The 22,469-nt window shown below is 36.6% G+C and overlaps 2 protein-coding genes across 4 annotated transcripts in view; both read right to left on the bottom strand.

Moving 5' to 3' along the window:
* Eip93F (Ecdysone-induced protein 93F) overlaps positions 1-22,469 on the bottom strand; it is a 190,404-nt gene that overhangs the window by 98,476 nt on the left and 69,459 nt on the right. Inside the window, exon 1 of one of the 3 annotated variants that reach the window (XM_074107074.1) lies at positions 21,847-22,236. The exons of 1 other annotated variant lie outside the window; for it this stretch is intronic. The gene's annotated coding sequence lies outside the window, so the exon portion shown is untranslated. Of the gene's footprint in view, positions 1-12,895; positions 13,339-21,846; positions 22,237-22,469 lie in introns of those variants that run through there. One more of the 3 variants, XM_074107073.1, reaches the window with a different exon arrangement.
* LOC141442178 (tetraspanin-33-like) overlaps positions 19,675-22,469 on the bottom strand; it is a 185,707-nt gene continuing 182,912 nt past the window's right edge. Inside the window, exon 8 of the transcript XR_012452901.1 lies at positions 19,675-19,690. The gene's annotated coding sequence lies outside the window, so the exon portion shown is untranslated. The remainder of the gene's footprint in view (positions 19,691-22,469) is intronic.

Genomic DNA, 22,469 nt, shown 5'->3' with positions numbered 1-22,469 from the left:
CAGGCGCACATAACTAGCAGTCAAACTTATAACATCCCTCTTTTTGCGTCGGGGGTTAAAAACAGACGGCATCACATTTATCTGTCATATCAAGTTTGTCAAGATATGTCGTGAAACTGATAAAATATTACTCGAATGTTCCTTATGCAACGTAAATGTAGACCACTATGTAATTTTTAGAATTCCCACGGGTTTTTTTTTAAATGTAATTAACTGTCTAACTTAGCGAAGCCAGGGCACATAAAAAAAAACAAGCCCTATTATCTATTTAATCATTTTATTTCATAATTTACCTCGTCCCTACAATAACAAAGACAACAACAGAAAATGAATAAGCCAAAAGAAACCAGATAGCTCCGGCTGTTCTCGAGTTTCGCGCTTACCAACACATTTAGTTTTAGTCATATATTTTTACTTATTTACATATAATACAACACGTTATAAAGGCATAACATAAAATGTTAAAAGACTTTCCAAATTGAGGCTTTGAGTCATGAAATTTGGGATGTAGATAGCTGGACGTCTGGAATAACACATAAGCTACTTTTTATACCGATATTCCCACGGGATAGGGATAAAATCTTGAAATTTCAACCGCTGGGTTTAGAGTATTGAAATTTTGAATAGTTGTTCTTGAATTTAAGTATTTTTGAATTTTAGTTATTAAGAAACTAATACATTTTCACCGCCAGTCTTAATAATAATTCAATATTTTTTCGGACTATATAGCAGGTATTTTTTTTACCCTTGAAACTACCCTATTTGTTTCCGTATCTTTCTTTTCTTCATCAACTTCAAGTGCTAAAAACTGCCCAATCCTCATACGGCCCAAGTATTTTTTTTTACATTAAACTTTATGGCACGAGAGAATTGGATGTCAAATTACAATACTGCCCTCCTAAGATAAAAAGCGGTATCTAAAAAAAAACACTTTCAGTTATTAAAACGGTCAAGGACTTTAATTTATGAGCCACCATGGAATCTTTTCAATGGAAAAGTCATTACGATTTTCCTTGTTAATTAATGCGGTGTCACTATGACGTTTACTGTGAACTGGTTCCATGGTGGCTCATCAATTAAAGTCCTTTAGCGTACTATTGTATAGCTTTAACACATTCTGCATCACATTCAAATGGTATAAATACCTCAAAAGTGTTTTTTTGAGATACTTGCCGCCTTTAGGGGTTAGGAGGGCAGAATAAGTCCCATATAAAGCACACTGGGCCGTAAGAGGCTATCTTCAATACCCAAGTTTTCATTTACCGAACCGCGCAAAACCCAGTTTAAGCACGCATCTCCGTCTCGAACCAGTTTTTAATCTCTCAAAAATTGCCCTGGGCATAAAAAAGCCTGTCAAACCTGACAGAGCCTGCCTCAACCTCAACTGAACGGGCGTTGACCGCCGGTCCATTTTGTTTTTGCCCGCATGCAGCCAAATGTATATGCGTAAGTATACAGAGACTAAATGTATACAGTAAGTATACCTACAGGGGGGTTCTAGGATGCTGAGAACTTAAAAAAAAATAGTCAGTCGATTTTGATGTTTTAGTTGACATTTGTGTTAAAAAACGTCTATTAGAAACAGCGCCCTCTTTCGTTTCGGGTGCGTAATTTTTTTTTATTTTTTTTATTTGACTGGATGGCAAACGAGCAAGTGGGTCTCCTGATTTCCTCTATAGAAGTGTCAAAATTGAAACAAAGAAACAAATATATAGATGAAGTTGTTAAACATGTTACTGTCGAAGTGTCTCGTAAAAAAGTAGCACAGTTTATCACAGTACAATAGTAATTTTATTAAATAAAGTCACTGGAGTCGTCAAAATTGTATAATATTTGTGTTATTTAAAAAACTTCACACTTCAGCCTACTCGTGACCACGGCCACTGTAATATGGTCGAAACGTCGAGGTAAATATTACTCGTGTGTTTAGCGTGATAAGTCCCGTTTGTGGTATTTTAATTATGGGTGAAAATCGCGAAAGTTTTAAACATTATTGTATACAAAAATAAAAATAAACATTGTTGTTTACTAGTCAACTGTTACCTAATACATTATATTTAATTATATCGTAACTGAGCTGGCGTTAATTTAAATTACATTGTCAAAGTCAGCCTGTATACGCGTAAGTCCGCGTAAATAACAAGTGCGTTTATATTATAACATAAGTGACGCAGAAACTGGGTTTTAACTGGTTTGGACTGATTTCTGGCATCAAAAGGGCGTACGTGTAATTGATAATCTGAAGCTTATGATCAGGGAATATGGCTTGTTTTGTAAAGTTGTCAGTTAATTTTTATTATAGAACTAGGCAAAGTTGTCAAAGTTTATTTATTATGTACTAAGTACTTAAACAAAATGTAGGAAACCGAGTTTAAAAAATAATCAGCAACATTTCAGTAAAAGTGTTGGTTTGAACAGCCCTGCAAATGTTTTTTAGATATTTTTAATTATGATATGATTGACAAATGTCTCCCTACATTAGTCGATGTTCAAAGTGTACGGTGGCAATTATTATTAAAAAGGTTTCCTGTTGAATCAAAAACTGAACAATTTTAAGACATCCTATATAGTTTCTAGGAAATGTTAATAACGGGGACGTATCCGAATATCGAAAATTAATATTTCTAAAGTTAAAGTCGACGGTCAAAATATCGAACGTAGTTAGGTTAGGTTCAATATTTTGACCGTCGATATTTCAATTTACGATATTTAGATACGTGCCCGTAAATAATGAACCTAAGTAATTTATTTCTGCTGTGATTAAGGCCTCTTGTACACACACGGTTTATCGCCGTGTGCGCCGTGCACGTCTACAAGCTTTCATAGTGATCCATACAACACTGACGACCGTGCCTACACGCGGCGAATTAACCGTGTGTGTACAAGAGGCCTACGTGTTATTTATAAATCATAACTTTATTTAAACTCTTGTGAGACTATAAAAAGTGTCGTGGATAAAAAATACAGCTTCTCAAGCACGTAACAAACAAAGTATTGATTGTTAACGTTTAGTAGTAGGTATTTTTTGTATCGTCAATGAAGTAGCATTATTCTTGTTTCAAAAAAATAAGGTTCGTATTGATTGCACTATCTGTTTTTAATCATACCTACGTTTAAAAAAAACCGGAATCACGATGCTCGCTAAAAAATTAGCTATACTTAGACAAAATAATACGGCAGCAAATTACCTGTGGGCGGATTGTACCGCCAACAAAAACATGAAAATGTTTACATGAGATAGATACTTTACTTATAAAGCATCGAATTTACAAAGCCTGTTTATCTTATAACAAAAAATATGATGTTGAAAAAAAAATATTAAAAAAATATTTTGGCTAGACGCATGTCTTTATGATTCAAAATTAAAAAAATAGATAAAATTATTCCAGGAAAATCCTAGTAGCCAAAACTGTTCAATTAAATTCTAATGTAATATTTTTTTCGGCAAGTCTTAGTGTTCGGTTTTCAAATATTGTAAAAAATTCTAATAATATTCAACCACTGTTATTTTTGAGAACTCCCACGTGGTTTTTTTTAAATGTAATTATAATAAACTGCCAAATTTAATGGTTAATGCGGCTAAAGGCTGTTTTAGGCGACAGTGTGGCCCCAGCATTAGATCCCTGGAATCATAGTTTTTGCTTGTGGGTCGTTTTAGTTGCTAGACGAATGAAGTGCTGTTTTTACTTGAGAGAATTTATATAGACGGGTCCACACCAACTGCACGTTACGATGCGAATATTCGCGGTACAAGCGGAATTTAATTTTCTAAAGCTTTACGGTAAAGAAAAATATTATAAGGCAACCTCACTTCACTTCGCTTACTTCTATCAGATTGACTTGAAAATGGATTCCCAGAATATTACATATTTACTTATTTCAATAAATTTCACAGCACCATAGTAAAAACAAAACCACTGTGAATCTGAGATACAACGTTGACTCTACACATAGAATAAACAAAATAAATAATACAATTTCATAACAATATTTAGGGTTTATGGTGTCATGTTAACGCGAATAAAATATTTATCTCATACTTATATCTTATAGCACATCTAGTTCGCCAAGCCACGAGCTGTGTGGGGTTAGTAAGAACCCGTTTTCTTGACGATAAATAACCTGATCTCGGCGCCATTTTGATTTTAGTTTAGCTACTTGAAGATTATTTGTTGCGGTTTTTAATCAAGTTCTTGTGTGAGACCTGTCTATGGAAACTGGTTATAATCCATATTAAAATGTATATATTTTTATTTTAAATTGTAAAAATGTAACTTATTGATATACAAGTACTAACAATTTCATTGGATAATAATAAGTCCGAAATTCGTTGGGATTCGTTGGGGCCGAAAAGTTCTCGAGTGGAGACCGCGGATCGGCAAGCGCAGCGTAGGACGTCCACCAACAAGATGGACGGATGATCTGGTTAAAGCTGCGGGTTCACGGTGGATGCAGGCCGCTGCCAACCGAAGCAACTGGAGGTCTATGTCCAACAGTGGACGTCCTACGGCTAAGATGATGATGATGATGATGAATAATAAATTTGTAACAAGTTACATACGACATTATTTTTATTTAATTTTTGTATAGTATCTTTATGTAGAAGCTACGAGTATTCTTGTCGTATGCTTTTAAGCACCCCCCTCCCCCCAAATGTTCTTAAGTAAAAATAAAATATCCAGGAACTTGACGATTTTTTTAAAACTTTTATTGATATTTTTTATATGTTAAGAGAAGGCAATTGAAGTGTTACGTTATGTGTTTTTCCTTCCAATCAAATGATTTCTTCACTTTTTTATCTCTACCGTAACCAATGAGTGACTATAGATTTTTTTTTAACTATAAAATTTACTAATCATGTTTGTTAAGTGTGAACTAAGCGTGGGAACTACTGCCCAAGCCCTCTCATTGAATGAGAATTCTGAGAGGAGGCCTGTGCCCAGCAGTGGATGATGACTGTACTTAATATCCCAGGACTTTAATTCGACTGATCTCATGGTTAACGAGCAAAGTGCGGGTAAAAGCTAGTTTGCAAACAGCAGGGCTACTACGAAACTCGAAGTTTGTGTCGTGCGGTCCCTCTGACACTTATACTATTTAATACGAGAGCGAGAGGGACGGTACGATACGAACTTCGAGTTTCGTGTTTCGTAGTAGCCCTGCTGTACCAAATTTTTCTTTGTTTGCGTAGGTGTCAGTTGGATATGTACAAGTCTAGAAAATTGAAGCATGTACCAGGTTGGCACCTTTTCATAATCAATTTCGCCATGATTTCTTTGGCAGATGTAATGGAATGTCATTATGCCAGTAGCACAAAGGTTCCACCATGGTACGCGCGCAGTTTCTTCAAGTGCAGTTAACGTTAAATTTTTATGTAAATAGTTTAAATAAGTCAAGGTCGGAACGAGTCACGAAAAATCGTTTTTCAGAGATAATAATGAAAGCGTTTACGTCATAGCAACAAAAACATAATGAACTATTAATTAATTATTTTTTTGTTATTATGCTCTAAAACTAAATAGTCATTAGGCGTTCGTGGACTATGAAAATTTCACGTAGATAAGAGTCGGACTCGCGCACGAAAGGTTCCGTACCATTATCTTATAACATTAGACATAAGCAAAAAAATCGGCAAAAAAACAAGTTTGTTGCATGGGGCCCCCTTAAATATTTATTTTATCTTAATTTAATTCTTTATTTTTAAAGTGATTATACAACTAAAGATTCTGTGAATATTTGTAGCGTCTACCTGTTGCCGTTATTAATATCAAGCAGAAAACCCTTTCGGTACGGAACCCTAGAAATGACGCTATCTTTCTCTGTTTCTAGGTTTCTAGGTTCTCTGGAAAAATGCGTGTTTTTGGGCCTGAAGCCTAATCGGTTAATTTTTAACATTAGATATCATTCGATTCATCATAACTGTCAGAATGCCATAGGGTAAAAAAGGGTAGGCCAAAAAATATTATAAATGAAATGGACACAAAATGCAGATCTATTGTCAAGAAGACATTAATATGAAAGGCGTATTATAAAGTTAATGATTATATCATGGACAATGATATTTGGAAATAATTCCGATCCGCATTAGCGATCCCTTCAAAAAGCGAACCTACTGTGTTAAAAATAAAGTTGTGTAAAATATTTGTGATGTATAGATATCATTTAATAGTATTGTAAATCTGTTAAAAAGTTTCTTGCCGGATTCTTCTCAACAGAGGTTTTTCCGAACCGGTGGTAGATTTTTTTTGACATTCACACTCGTAAGTGCTTGTTATAGCTTAAATTGAATAAAAATATTTTGACTTTGACTTTGATACACAATATTTCAAAATGGCTAGCATTAGAGACATAATTCGGCACCAGTTTTTAATGCAACTTCAATAAAATTCTTTATGTACTTACTAATTTTTGGGAATACCCACAGAACTTTTGTGACATAGATATACAATTGCTAGACCTAATTTCAAGCGTGCATAGCCGCGAGTATAAGCTAGTCAAATACTCGTATAAATTTTCCTTCATTCTCATTTTGGTACACTGAATCCACCGATAAAATCGTCTGCAAATTAAACATCTGTTTGCTGAACACAAAAAATTTGACTGTACCAGCCTTCGATCATCAAGTACCAGCTGTGCAAACACAGAACCTCTTTACTGCGATGTCGGATAACTACGCAGCTGTGCCACGTGGGACCAAATCCTTAGTAATTTACGTCTCAATGGCATTGAGTCTTTGTTGATTAAAGGACAGCTAAGGTGGTGTGGACACCTTGTGCGTATGAAAGATGGTAGACTCCCTAAGGCCGTCTTTTACTGTCAATTAAGAGAGGCCAGTTCTTGCGTTACAGGGACGTCCTAAAGCGCCACCTTACCGCATGTAACATCCCATGCGAGAGTTGGGAAGATCTCGCGAAGCAGAGACTGGAATGGCGCAGCTCTGTAAATAGGGCTGTTGCAAATTTTGAGGCGCATCGCTTGGAACACCTGGATGCCAAGCGTCTTACTATAAAGACCCGCCCGAGACCTTCCTACACTTACACGTATAATGATAGTGGTCAATTACATTGCGCGCCCTGTAATAGGACCTTTAAGACTAAGTTTGGCTTTGCCAGCCATATTCGGGCACATAATAAACAAGCCTAAAGGTTCGCCTTTGTCGGACACGACATGAAGGATATCATATCATATATTAATTTACGTCCATATCTCATAGAAACTGTGTCACTAATTCGGTATTGTTTACTAACCATACAAGTTTGGACTAAACTAGATTTAGGCACTATTGATGGTACTGACACAGGGCTTCTATCGCAGAATTATTAGGTACTAAAATGATTAGAAATAGTTTGTATTTCCTTTCAAAGTCGATATCGCCGCTTTATCGCTTATTTTTTTCTTTTTTTGTGTCTTCATAAGTGTCAGTAAAGTAATGGTATTCACTAGTGAAATATACTTTTGGTATCACAATTTTCGCAGTAATTTTTGAGCTCGTCGTTACAGATTGTCGGTTGGTTGGTGGGATGCCCTGGTGGTCCAATTGGTAGGACACCTCTGGCGCGTAATGCCAGAAACCTGCGTACACCTGCGAAGTAATTTTATGGTGTGTGAAGTTCCCAAAACGAGGCCCGCGTTGGAACTATGGTCCACCCCTCATTCTGCGAGAAGGCTTGTTCCCGACAGTGGAACGTTTATAGGTCGCAATGGTGATGAATCATTGTAACTGAGTTCAAAGTAATTTTCACATTTAGGACACTTAGTCGCAATAAAATTTGCAATTAAAAAAGTAATACGAATAAAATCCTCAGCTTGCACCCCTCCAAGATAAAAGGTTAAAACAAAAAAAAAGCCGAAAACAAAAAACGATTCAGACAAAAGCAAAACGTGCAAAACAAAACACGCACACACCGGCACTGCCAAAAATGAGGTCACTCCCTGGAGAAAGCGTGTAAGTCACTTTTTATTATTTTTCGCTCTTAATTTTGTCTGGAGGCCACGGTCATGTACTTATTGTAGTTTTGCCGGCAGATGTTTTTGGCATAAATTGATTTATGCGCGATCCTTTGTGGTCTCATTGACTGATGCAGACTGCAGACGAATTTTGGCGGAGTTAAAAATGGCGGCAAAAAGGAGGTCAAATTATTATTGCGAGACATTGTCTCTGCACATGTTTAACAGCTTTAGCGTTACTTGAGTTGTGCTGTCTGAAATGTTTTACGATCGACTGTAAAAATGAACATCAATCTGTAAAGTATGTAATTCAGCTGAACTGTTCTGTATGATTGAGTTTATATTGATGCAATTATAAAACTTTACAAGATATCACATATTTAATCCGAGATGGAGAAGATGGTTGTGGTGCTTCACTATAAGCTTTAAAAATAGACCTGGTAAGTTACGAATCAAAAAATAGATTTAATAAGCATAATCGGACAACATTTTAATCTCTTATTTTGGCTAATTTCTTTTATAATAAGTATCCAAATTCAAACATAGATCCACCAATCTAAATCCACTATTGAAACCTTAGAAAGCCGTTTCGTTTCGCGTAATGATGGACTTTGACATTTTGATGTGACGCTCGCAGCAATAATAGTCGTGTCGCGATAGAAACTATGTGTGCGTGGACCGGAATAAATGCAAGATGGCCGCGCCAGCGTAACATTGACCGTTCGCGCCATAATTAGACGCAGGCCGTTTAAAATTAATTGATAACGCAATAAGTTACTAGATTGTTCATACTCGGTAGTATGTTTAGCTGCAAATATTGTGTAAATGATTAGAATATAGAATAAGCTAGCGTTTTACAATTTTCATGTACCTAATGACAAGCACGTTCCGAATCAAAGAAAAAAATAAGCGCGCGGGAATCTTTCGGTCTACTCGTCATTTTGATAATTGAAAGCTGCAATACGGCGAAAACTTTGGGGATATGGTGAATATATGGTGTATTATGAATTCCGGATTTATTCGCTAAAGAACTCTTTGTCAAATTATTATATTATTCTTTTTTTAAGTAATAATATTGGCTTCAATAACAGACGTCTGCGTCTGGAAAGCAGAAGAGTGTTAAAAGTTTAACTCGTGCATTTTACGTATCTGTCTATGTTAATAGCTTTATAACGAATTTATAATTTAACAAGTTACAGTTTAACATGAACCCTTTAAACAACAAGTGTGACGCAAATGTCAAAATGTCTAACGAAATATAGATGTACAGAACAAGGTGTTTTAAAAGTAATTCGGAATATTTCCGCATGTGGTTGGGTTAATTTGGCTGAATCACCCTGCAAAAGGTTCAATCATCGGATTTTTTTATTCCAAGTGTAGTCATGCCTTTAACGCGGTAAATATCTATACTTTGAACATCGACCAATACATGAAAATATTCATCGTCATCATCATCATATCAGCCGTAGGACGTCTACTGTTGGACATAGGCCTCCGTTGCTTCGGTTGGAAGCGGCTTGCATCCACCGTGAACCCGCGTTGTTGGATGTCATACACTGCGCTTGCTTCAGACCCAGATTCAGATTCAGCCCCAACAACCATCTGTGCTCCGTCCTAGGCCTGCCCATTGGCCATTGCTATTTCAACGAGCATGGAAACATTAGTCAGTCACGATCGAGAAAACCTGGAAAATATTTAGGCACATGGGGGGCTACTACGAAATTTGAAAATCGAAGTTCCTATCGAACCGTCCCTCTCACTCTCGTATTAAATAATGTTAGTGTCAGCGGGACGGCAAGATACGGAGTTCGAATTTTGCACTTCGTAGTATAGGGCTAGATTAACCGAGACACCTTGTTTTGTTTATGTATATGTGGTAGTTAGCACTTCATATTATCACTACTACGTAAGCTGCTGAGTGTTTAGCAGTAAACATGCGCAGGAGTCGGTGATATGCTTTTGACGATTTATACGATCTAAGTTTGTCTAGTACATAGTAGATCAAATTTGCTATCATTACATTTGAAAAAATGTCTTTCTGCCAAGTTTCTTGCGGCGTATTCTTTTGGTAATGATGGTCTTTCCGAAAGCTGGTAGTGAAAAAGTAAGAAGTATAAGACTTCTTTACAGCCTAGGTAGGTACTTATTGAATAAACGGATTTTTTTTTGCAGATAGAGTCACAGGCAATAGTGCTTTGGTACCTACCTACTTTAGAAAACTTTTATCAAATATTCTTTTGAGGATATGAATATTATGACAAAAGAAGCATAAGAAATAAGCTTAGAGCATTAGACTGATAGTTAAATTTATTGCAAGTGAATATTATAGCAAGTAAATTTAGTTGGTCTTAGTATGCTCCTTGATTTATACTGTTCGAAATCACATATATCACTGGTATATTTTTTGTATAAAATATCCTTGTTTCTTTTTTGCTTTTATTAAAGTAGACGCATTGCTACTTATAAAGCAACTTAATTTTACAATTACCATCAACATATGAATTAAATGGTAAAAGCCTGATTAAGTTATAAATAAAAGCACTTGTGCAATAACCTTCAAAGCGCATAGCGATCCAAGATGGCGGCGCCGAGTTGTAGGTTATAGTAACATTGACAGCTGCGCTGGCGTTCGGAGTTGTGCAAGCGTGCCTTGGCCGTTGCACCAAGGACTATCTAAGTTGAAGTTTAAGTTTATGCTTGAAAAAGTTGGTTTTTGAAGTTACTTCCGTTTTATTGACAGTGTTATTTAAGAAATTACTATTCTTTGATATTAGTAGTTTTAAGCTACAGAAATAGAATATTCGGATTTTCTAGAAGTTGACTTTGAGTAAAAGAGCCATCTATTGTATTTATTGGAATTTTGAGGTTACATCATTTTGGATAGGCAGCGGCGTGTTATGTTCGAAATTTAACCGTGGTGTGTTTTTTTTTTCTATTCACGAATAAAAAAATCATACAATTTTTGAATTTGGAAAAAAGACGATTGAAAAGTTTTGGTACTTTGACATAATTTATTAATTGAATTTTTTTCAAGCTAATTTAACATGCAACTACGACAAAAAGAACAAAATAAAATGATTACTTATATGTGTACTAAAAATGTGAATGGTTCTAAAGATGAAGTAAGACTAGCATTATGATTAGTAGATACTAGAAATAGGTAGTATAGTAACATTGACAGTCGCCTAGTGCACTGCGCATGAGTTGTGCAACTTAAGCGCCTTGGCCGCCAGACCAAGGACTCGCTGTTCTAAATATGAAGTTTATTCAACGTTTTTTATTTTGTGTTAAAATTAGTAAGTTTTACAAAAATTATTATTTTTTATACGCTATTGAGATAACTTATAATTCATAATTTTAACCCTCTTTCAGATTTTTTCAGCGTATCAATGCTTTAAATTTGATAAAAAACTAACCAAATATGAAAGTTTAGCAATGTTAAAGCTATTTTTGGGGGTTTTTAATAAATATTACGCCAAAATTAAGTACTAGAAGAAGTATTTCAACTGTAAAGTACTGATTAGTTTGAAAGTTCCTACCTATGTACTTTGCTTTAATAGTTTTTCTGTTAAATCAAGTGTATTGTTTCGTATATTATTGTATAAGATAAGCTCATAAACATAAGTAATAACTATAAGCAGAGCTGAGCTCAAGTTTGAGTGCATTTCAATATCGCTTCCTGTTCAATGACCTGTTTTCAAAATGCATCATTATTTTTCCAGTTCAATTTATTTCTGCTTGATTGGTACAAGCATTGCGGTCAAATGATAATTTTAGGTGACACGGTTTTATTTGATAAAGGAAAATTAAAATTATTTTTTTATGCATTAAAAATATGTGGCACGTGAATAACACAGAATAAATAATGTAACTTTTCATTTAAAGTCGTTACTTCAAATTACATTCTTAATTAGCTCTATTTTAATTAGTTTAGTATAATCTTAGAATACTATTTTTTTCCTAACAATTATAAATCTAGTAATCACGTTGCTTCAATAGATTATCTATATAAAGTCAGGGCAAAAACCGTAACAATGATAAGTACAATGGTAAGTTAAAACTCTACTGAACTCTCAATTCTATTCAATACCCGGGAAAAACCAAAGACTATCGATAAATTAAAACAGAAGTTAAATCTAGGTTAACGTTTTTTGTGGCAACAAAAATGTCTAAGTAATTGATTTATAAAATGTCGTCGCGAGGCCGAGCTTTAAAGTTCCGTCGGCATTATTTTAGCCTACAGCTACGCGCTGCGCTCATAACTCAACTAATTTAGGCCTAGTTATTAAAAAAAAGATAGTTTTTACTCAGTTTATTTATTTTTCAGCGTATTGATGTAATAATTTTATAGTTAAAGTAGTTCTTATTCAATGAACTGACTTTTAAAGTTAGTTAATTAGTTTAATTGTTAGTTAAGTTTCTTCGTACTATGTACCTACAGTTGTTTGTTGATAAGGCTTCTCATCTCAATTTGAAACAAATCAATTAGGAAACGAAACAGCGTTCCGTAGAGATCGTTGTAAACTCAAAATAAGTTTTCTATTCCATCATTGGCCTTCGATCAAAATATAGGTTGTAATTCACGCACACCAACAAAGTCCACACAGATGCGCTAAAACGGAATAGTTATAGAAAAAGAGTGGGACAGATAAACGATAACGACTATTGGTGGGGCGCGTGGTGGGGATCCGTAAGAAAAACACAAAAAATGTGCGTGAACCATACGCACACTGCGACGTCACGCACGCACACCACGAAACACGAGCTAAGTCAAGGAGAACGTAAGATTAAGGGCACATAATTATTGACTTTGAGAACCCGGAGTTACTAGCGACTTCTGAATGCAAACACCGCCATCGGGAAGAGAGTTAAATCTCACATTTTGCAACTATTTCGATAATCTCGTTGCGGATAGGAAAGCGCGCGTCAAATTTAAAAGTTCACTCACATGCGTCAGAGGGGGCTTGATCTTCGTCGGTCCAGTTTGACACTTCGGTGGTAATTTTGTAAAAAAAAGAAAAAAATCCAATTACGAATCGGTGTCACCTTGTCATGAACACTGTCACGAATCCATTCAACCGTACTTAGCGGCACTGTCACTTAACATACACATCACGACACAAAATAGATCTATCATATGCTAAGGGTCCTAAGATTCCGTTTGATATGTCACTTTGAAAACTTGGAAAACTCACTCAAAATATTTCTCTCGGTTGATATGAATATGTTTTTAGTAAAAATAGTCTTGTTTTTTTTTCTAAATATTTAATTTTTATTTTGGGAGGTTTTTTATTGCCGCGTGTTGTGTTGGGAGCGGATATGCGACTCTCGGCGCGTTGTGCATAGGCGAGACTGCACCGACCGCGCGCTCGGTACTAGTCGGCGTGCGTACTTAGCCATTACCTTGTATTTACTGCGACCGAGCGCTATACGAGCACGTCTTGATACTTGTTCAGTTGAAAAAAATATATTTAAAAAAATCCTAAAAAAATGATGTCTCGATTGATGCAGTAGGTCCTGAAAAATTTGTGCGCGAGGAAACAGCTACAAACATTTTGTAAAATTACGCAATAAACAGTTTTAACTAAAATTTAAATCTAAAATAGACTTTTTTAACATAGTTAAGGTCATTTATTTTTAAAACCACGCCTTGAGCTAAAAACGCAGATTATTGAAATAAATTTTAAGAGAAAACTTATCTAGCCACCATACTAAATTTCTTCATTTTTATTTATAAGCAAAGACACCACTATACTAAATAAGCACCACTGTTTCTTGTTTTTAATATTATCAAAGCATTTCTCTAACTTTGCCATTAGATCGGAACTCGCTAAGATCAAGACTTCTCAAGCGCGCTATAGTGCACACAGACACAAAACTGCATTTTCGCTCACGTCCATTCATCCATGTGTGAGTGCCCGCGCTTCCACAAAACCTTGTCCATTTCAGTTCTAACTTAACCAACTTCTTATCTCAGACAAACATCAAACTTTATTCCCAAAAAACACTCAAAATCGTAAATAACCCCTCTAAATTTAGTCACGAAAAATTCTCGGTCTCAAATAGAGCATAATTTTATGTCGGTATTGGTGACGCGGATTGAAGTCTGTGTTTGTGTGCGCTTTTTTATCGTTTTTTTCTCGCCGTGTGGGTGCGTTCGATTGTGTAGCGCTCGCGGCTGTGTGCGTGCAACTGCATAGGGATGCGCCCGTGTGTTGAGTTCTTGTAAGAAAATGGTTGTTAAAAATTTTGCCCGCGAAACATAGATGGCGTTGTGTCTTACGTTTGGACAGTTTAGTCCGCGTTCGCTTTTTAAAAGGATACAGGGAATCCTCGACGTATTCCATATACAAACCTTACTGTAATACACGATTTAAAAAAATGTATCGCGAACTAGAAGTGTTTTAAAAATGTAATTTAGTTTGTATTCTATTATGTTTCACTTGCAGGGAAGTGACTACATAACAAATCTGGACTTGTTTTCTTTTTATGTTTGTTACATATAGGTACCTATCAAAATTCTATGATAATAATAATTTCTTTCTTTGTAATAGCTGTCTGCTATCATAAACCTTTAAGGAAACTATAGGTCTAGATTGTGTTAATTTAAGTCTGCTCATAATTCTCTATAAGACTGTGTGTTTCTTATAAATAAATAAAAAAAATATATATAATAATAAATACGTATAGTCGAGAGTAATGAAAAAAGGGTAATTTCATACGAAAGTCGCATAGGATTGACCCGTTTTCTTTGCACAAATGTGTATTTCAATATATTTAGTCGTTCTTTTTCGTTCCTCAATTTTATTTGAATGATTCATCTTGTCAGTGTGAGTGATTCATGTTGTTTTTGCGTTGCATCGCATGCATAGAATGCATTTGTGTCATAATAGGAATACAATTAGCGTAAGCGTGTACTTTGAAGCGAAACACACACAAATAACCGGTCAAGAGCGAGTCGGACTCGCGCAACGAGGGTTCCGTTCAAATTTGTATCTAATAACCAGTGTTAAGTAAAGTAAGCTGAGCCCTGGTTGTAAGAAAAATGTATGCAGTGTGGAGTCATTTAAGATTGTCGACCGACAAGTCCTATAGACGACCGGATAGCCAAGTGGTTAGGTTAGAGGACCTGGCTATGCAACTTGAGGTCCCGGGTTCCATCCCCAAGGGCAGATATTTGTATGAAATTATTCATAATGTAATGTAATGTTTGTTCTCGGGTTTTGGACGTTTAATATGTATTTAAATATATATATTTATTTATCTAAGTATAAGTACATATATAATGTATGTTTCGGAAATTCGTCGTAGAACTAAAGTTACCGACATAGCAGGAAAAATATGCAAGTTGAAGTGGCAATGGGCGGGCCACATCGCTCGAAGAACAGATAACCGTTGGGGGAGAAACATCCTCGAGTGGCGACCACGAACCGGAAGACGAAGCGTTGGCAGGCCTCCCACCAGGTGGACTGGCGACATCCTGAGAGTTGCAGGAAACCGGTGGATGCAATTGGCGAGTTGTCGTTCATTGTGGCGTTCTAAGGGGGAGGTCTTTGTTATTGGTCTTAAAAGACCCCTATAGAAAAAAGTGGGGAACTACCCAGTTATGTTTAGTCTTAGGGAAAATATAAGTATTAGTTTGTTTTGAATATTTCTTAGTCATTCGTATGACTAAGGCGTCCTAGTTCAGGCTAGTTGCAACATAAAGTAGACTAGTTCAAAACCGTTTATAACGACAGTGAAGGGACAGCAATATTTGGTTGTTATACACGGTTGGTCGTTATAACCAATGTAACTTTCGTATATAATATTATCGTGTTATAATTTTTTTGGTCGTTATATCCGATATATGTCGTTATAACTGGTGTCGCTATAAACGGTTTTAACGTCGCCTGCTATTCTGTCTGTAAAGAATTTGTTTATCGCTCTCCCACGGGAACTATAATTTCCAAGATCTCAAACTAACTCCATACCCATCAAAAGTGGTTCAGCGGTTTTAGCATGAAGAGGTACAGACAGACAATTTATGCTGAGATCTATTTAGGAAAGTATCGCTACCATCTTACTTCAAGAAGCAGTGCCATAGAAGATTTATTTAATGTAAGTTATAGGCGACAAGCGCTTAGGAATGTCAACAAATCTACCAACGGTTAGAAAAACTTTTTTGAGAAGATTTCGGCAAAAAACTCGTCAAGGTATAGATAGGTAGGTAAAAAACTTAAGAAGATGACCTGTTGTATGTATTGTATGTACCTATATTTCGTTTTTATTAGCATTAGAAAGAAGATAAGCATTCTTGCCGAGTCTTTTTTATTGAAAAAACATTTTTTAATAATAAGTCACAGCAGATACCTATGTAATAATTAGCAAGTATATTATGATCATGTACATTCTTTAGGTATCATAAGTAATAGTTACTTACTATTTTTTTATTGTTTTTCTATAAAAAAAACTCGTCAAGATTATTTACTCTTTTTTTAATGGTAAAAAACGAAGTATAGTACCTGCACAGAACTGATAGGTGACTTACGTCACTATTTGAATATGGAACGTCGACTTATCCATACGGACGGACACATTGTAGATTCATACAACAGATCATCTTCTTAATTTTTCCACCTATACGTATTTTTTCTAAGTAGATTAAACGATAAAAATATCCATCGCAACATCGCACCGTTTTGCAGCAACTGACAGATAAAAATGGCGGCCTATATTTGTCAGAACTGTCATTTTTAGCGAATAATTGGGAGTGACGTTCCGACGGGGGGCGCTGCTTGTGACGTGATCCAAATACTCGTAATTTTTCGAATCTACGGCTGTCACAAAAATGCGATAACAAAATGGAAGGCGTTTGTTTACTTTGTAGGCCACGTGCTGTGGTTTACTCGGACTAACCTGCTGAAATCTAGTCCTTACTTCTTTCTGTTGAAAAGGTGCATGGATTAGATCGTTCTGAAGCGATAAAGCCCGCATTTTGCTTACCTTGTAATTTTCTCTCTGTGTACAGTAGAGCCATTTAATTTTGGTTTCTGACCCACCTTAGAACGTTCTCATAGTAAGAAAATTAGTAAAATTCCCTTGTTAAGCAATGCGATCTAACTTTGACTTTTGCTACGAAAAGGTTCCACATGTGGGTCACGATTTAGTTGGTTCGAGTGTACAGACAACGTCATAAATAAGTGATCATTTCTGTACCTTGTCGCTTTCATTCGTTAAAAAAAATTGTATGGCTTTTTAAACACATGACGTTAAAGTTCTCTTTAAAGTTCTCTTACCATCAGGAGACCCACTTTCTCGTTTACCATACAGTCGAATAAAAATAAAAATAAAGTGACAAGGTAGGTACAAAAGTGATCACTTATTTATGACGTTGACTGTACCTGTCGCACATTCAGATCGAAACTGACACAATTCAAAATGTTCTCATTTCAAAACTCAATCATGTTTTGTTTTATATACCTACTATATTTTGTTGTGTCGGTTTCAATACAATACAATACAATACAAAGACTCTTTATTGTACACCAGACATAGTAAGCGATACAGAAAAGAAATTATTAAAATTACAAGGTGAGCAATAGGCGGCCTTATCGCTTAAGAGCGATCTCTTCCAGGCAACCTTTTTTACAGAAAGAAGGAAGGACTAGTCGGTTTCGTTCTAAACGTGCGCTGTATTCTCTATCGCTTATGCGTACGAGTACCTAGTTACAATTTTTTGTAACATCATTTGTACCAAAATTCGAGCAAATAAAACTTTGAACTTTGAACAGTGGAAACAATTGTTCACTTACTAGGTATCTTTTATTTTTAATGCATTGCTATATAAGCCCACCAAGCCCTCTTGTTCTGAGAGGAGGCCTGTGCCCGGCAGTGGGACGTATATAGGCTGGGATGATGATGTTGATGAGTGCTATATAAACATAATTTTTTACTTTTATGAATTTATTTTGATTGATTTCAGTTTTATATAAATAAAAAATTATTAAAAAAAAATACTAAGAAACTTTTTTGTTTGTAGCTGCGGTGTTGACACCTTTGCCTTGGTCTTAGACGAAGATTTTACTTTATGCACTAGAGCATAAAGAGTCATTTTATCTCACCTAGATCCAGCATAAATATGAACTTTACGAGCATGAGAAGTGAAAAAGTATTTTTTGCGAGGGGTTCGGCCCTGAACAACACTCAAAGCTACTTGCTATGCTGCTGAGCGATAGGGTAAGCGAGTAAGAGTATCGAAAGGAACATCGCTAAACCTACGGAACCACGGCATCGATCGGTCTGCGGTGCGTCGGACACCGATACTGTTACAAAATTCGTGACGGGGATTCTTACGTTGCCGTGGGACGACAAGTTTCGACCGTCACGGTAAACCGACATATTGTACCTTTGGTAGATAAAGGGCATAATTCCAATTTTCAAGGTCAAATAAACTTAACTCAATTACAGCTTTAACAAGCACTTGCGAATGTCAAAAAATCGAGGTACCACCGGTTGCGAAAAATCGCTGTTGTGATAACCTAACCAACAAAAAGTTGGAAACAAAAAAGTTGTCACTTCAAAGTTCATTATCTCAAAAACGGCTGAACCGATTTTGATGAAACATATTTGAGAGCCTTAGCTAGAAAGCCTGCTATCAAATAAAAAAAACACATTCAAATCTGTCAACCCGTTTTAGAGCTACGGTGCCACAGACAGATACACACACACACAAGTAACTTATAGAACCCCTCTTTTAGACTTTTTGCGTCAGGGGTTGAAAAATCCGACAAAGAAACTCAACGACGTATATTTCATAAATTGAATCATTTTTCGGTGTATCCATAAATAGGTACTTATGCCCTTATAGTACCGAACGTACGATTATTGTCATGTTATGTGTTTAAAACTAATAACATTATTATGAAGAATAGATTCTTGGCCAAGACGGTCTAAGACGATATATCTAAGCCCAAACACCGCTAGGTTAATTACCTACGTGGTTTTGTCTTGGTTCCAATGAGATCAGCTCGATACTAACCATATATTATTGTATTGTCAACAGAACTATGCATAATTGTCAAGTTTCGTGCCAATACCATAATAAGAACTGAGTGACAATCAAGTTCAAAGACGCCGTTACATTCATATAGAGTCGAGGAAACTAAATCGCGTACCAGGGCAGGACTTTTCATAATCAATTTCGTTTCGATTTCTTTGGCAGATGTATGGTCTGTTAATATGACATCAGAAGCACACAGGTTCCACCCTGGTACGCCATTCAGTTTCCGAGGCTGTACAGTTACAGGTTAAACTAATAAAGCGTGTTGTAAACATACTTTGTTATAAATTAGAAAAGTATGTTGAAGTCGTTTGTGCTGCAGGATATAGTCATCAAAGTGATCATCAAATTGGCCAAGGTGCTCTAATATGACATATCGGATTAACCGATATTATCGGCCCACGCTATGCCCTTGACAGTACACGTGTTGCGATATATCTAGCATCTCGGCCGCTACCTTACATTTGATGCTGACATACCATAAAATTTAGATTTTATATTGATACTAGCTTTTGCCCGCGGCTTCGCCCGCGTGGAATTCGGTTATCGCGCACTGTTCCCTCGAGAACTGTGCATTTTCCGGGATAAAAAGTAGCCTATGTCACTCTCGGGCCCATAGACTATCTCTATGCCAAACATCACGTCGATCCATCGCTCCGTTACAGCGCGAAAGACGGACAAACATACACACAAACACACACACTTGCGCATTTATAATATTAGTATGGATTTGTTACGAGACGGACGGATGACCAGTACCACTACCATGAGTTTACAGTGACCGTACTCGATAGCGACGGCGTAAATTATTTGTAGAGGCGCTGTACAATTCTCCATACAAATAATTTACGCCGTCGCTATCGAGTACGGTCACTGTAAACTCATGGTAGTGGTACTGGTTAAAGTTGGGAGTTCACGGTGGATGCAAGCCTCTTCCTACCGAGGCAACTGGAAGTCTATGGGGGAGGCCTATGTCCAACAGTGGACGTCCTATGGCTGATATGATGTTGTTTGACCAATTGGATTTCGAAGTTTTTCAGGACTTTTTTAATTGTTTGTTAATGTTTACAAACATTGGTCAAGTTTGAATCAAAGGTAGGGAAAGTGCTTCAAAATATGTTTGCACAATTTATAAGAAATTAATAAAATAAACTTACTGACTGAATTTATGGACTGAAGTGAGAGAAAAGGAAGTTCTGAAATCTTTTGTCGATTTGTCCCGTCGTTTTTACTTTTATTTTTTTATTTTTATGTGTACAGCCGTGGTGGCCTAGTGGTTTGACCTATCGCCTCTCAAGCAGAGGGTCGTGGGTTCGAACCCCGACTCGCACCTCTGAGTTTTTCGAAATTCATGTGCGGAATTACATTTGAAATTTACCACGAGCTTTGCGGTGAAGGAAAACATCGTGAGGAAACCTGCACAAACCTGCGAAGCAATTCAATGGTGTGTGTGAAGTTCCCAATCCGCACTGGGCTCGCGTGGGAACTATGGCCCAAGCCCTCTTGTTCTGAGAGGAGGCCTGTGCCCAGCAGTGGGACGTATATAGGCTGGGATGATGATGATGATGATGATGATTATTATGTGGGGTGAAAACGAGCATGCGGGTCATCTGATGGGAATTGATCAATGATCACCAACGCCCATGAGTACCAGTCATTAAAGCGAGGGTTTTTTTTTAGGGATCCGGAGCCAAAATGGCAAAAACGGAACCCTTATAGTTTCGCCATGTCTGTCTGTCTGTCTGTCCGTCCGTTTTTGCTCAGGGACTATCAATGCTAGAAAGCTGTAATTTTGCACGGATATAAAAATTCAGGATGGTAGTAAGTATATCAAACTTACAAGGAAAACTATAACGGCTAAGTTTGCTTGAGATTTATTAGTAGTTTCAGAGTAAATAGCTACGAAATCCTTAGAAAAATATAACTTAATTTTTTCGTAATGGCTACGGAACCCTATTTTGGGCGTGTCCGACACGCTCTTGGCCGGTTTTTTATTTAATTTTTTAAGTGCAGTCGGGTTTTTCACTTTTTAATACGGGCAAGTGCACGTATGATCATCTCATACATAAAGAACTTGATGTATCGTGACATTAAAGAACCGCGAAAATCGTGTCACTAATGGTCAGTCAAATTCCATAATGCACATACGCGTGTCTAAAAATATAAGTTTTAAGGGTAAAATGCGAGTGAACTAAATTAAAAGCATTTTTAGTAGATCTTAAAATATCAAAAAATTAACCCCGAGTTCAAAGGAAGCTAGTTACAATCTGTAGTATACATTTATATGTAGGACTAAATAATACCAAGTCTAGGCTACTCCTTAAATAATACGCCATCAAACATTCGTGTTTAAAATCCATTAAGACGACAAAAAACAACGACAAACAATCGAAAGCGGAAATATTGTAGAAACAAATGTATTAGCATTCGAAATTACACAACTAATTACTATTGTACTTCTCGAAGGAAAAACTTTGATCTAGGAAGCCGCCATGACACAGTTTTTTTCGTCGGACGACCTAAGATGGCGCTCCCAAAGACTTAAGACAAAAGAAGTTCAATCGCTGCCCCGCCCACTTTAAAAAATAACTTTGCTTCATGTAAAACCTTTATAATACTAATTTTAGCAAATACGCTGGCTTAAACGCGATGCTATTAAATTTCAATTCAAAACAAATAAAAAGCTAAATTTAAAAAATCAAATTCGGTGAGAAGCGCAAATCAACAGGCGGAACGGCTGAAACTAACCGAATAACAAATAAACTGAAACCAAATTTAACGGGACCGAAACTCGCGTAGAACGCAACGTAATCCCGCAAAAGCGGGCATGCAAAGCCGTATAACAGTGGCACATTTACCGGGAGATGCATCAGACGACCACTTGTTGCTGCCAACTTCTCGCGTCGGCCACTTCCCGGACTTCACCGCACCAAATTTAAATTTACTCGGATTGTCAATTGACTGTTGCAAATTCTACACTACAAGCTTTAGTCTCTATTATAATAAAAACGTCAATATAAACAGGAACTTCACGATTCTTTTTACAAAAAGTCAGCACACCACGACGCAGTCTGAACTCAAGACACTTCACAAGAAACTGGCCACTTCCGGTTTTGAATTTGGAACGCGTCTTGAATTTGGATTCGCTCTGGATTGATTCTATTTTGTTTTTGATTTTAATTTTCTAACGGTTTTTTTAACGGTCAGTTTTTGGTGTTTTCCCGTTCGGGTTTTGCGGAGAAGTTGCATCGGTGCACGCCGGCCCAGTTGCAACAGGTTGTTTGAAGCGCGTCGGAGGGCGCATGCGCGCTGCGTCCGGCCGATGCACCGCGCCACAGTGGTCGCAAGCGGAGGCTGTACTTAGTTTTTATTTAATTTAGGAATTTACTAGTAGTAAAAGAAAATGGTGCAACGACCACTTATTCCTATTAACCAACTTAGGATGACTGACATAGTTTTAACGCTGATTAAGACTAACCGG

Source organism: Choristoneura fumiferana, chromosome 25, assembly GCF_025370935.1.
Source record: "Choristoneura fumiferana chromosome 25, NRCan_CFum_1, whole genome shotgun sequence".
Classification (NCBI taxonomy): domain Eukaryota; kingdom Metazoa; phylum Arthropoda; class Insecta; order Lepidoptera; family Tortricidae; genus Choristoneura; species Choristoneura fumiferana.
The sequence above is the reverse complement of the archived record's forward strand: the minus strand, read 5'-3'. Positions and strand labels throughout refer to the sequence as shown.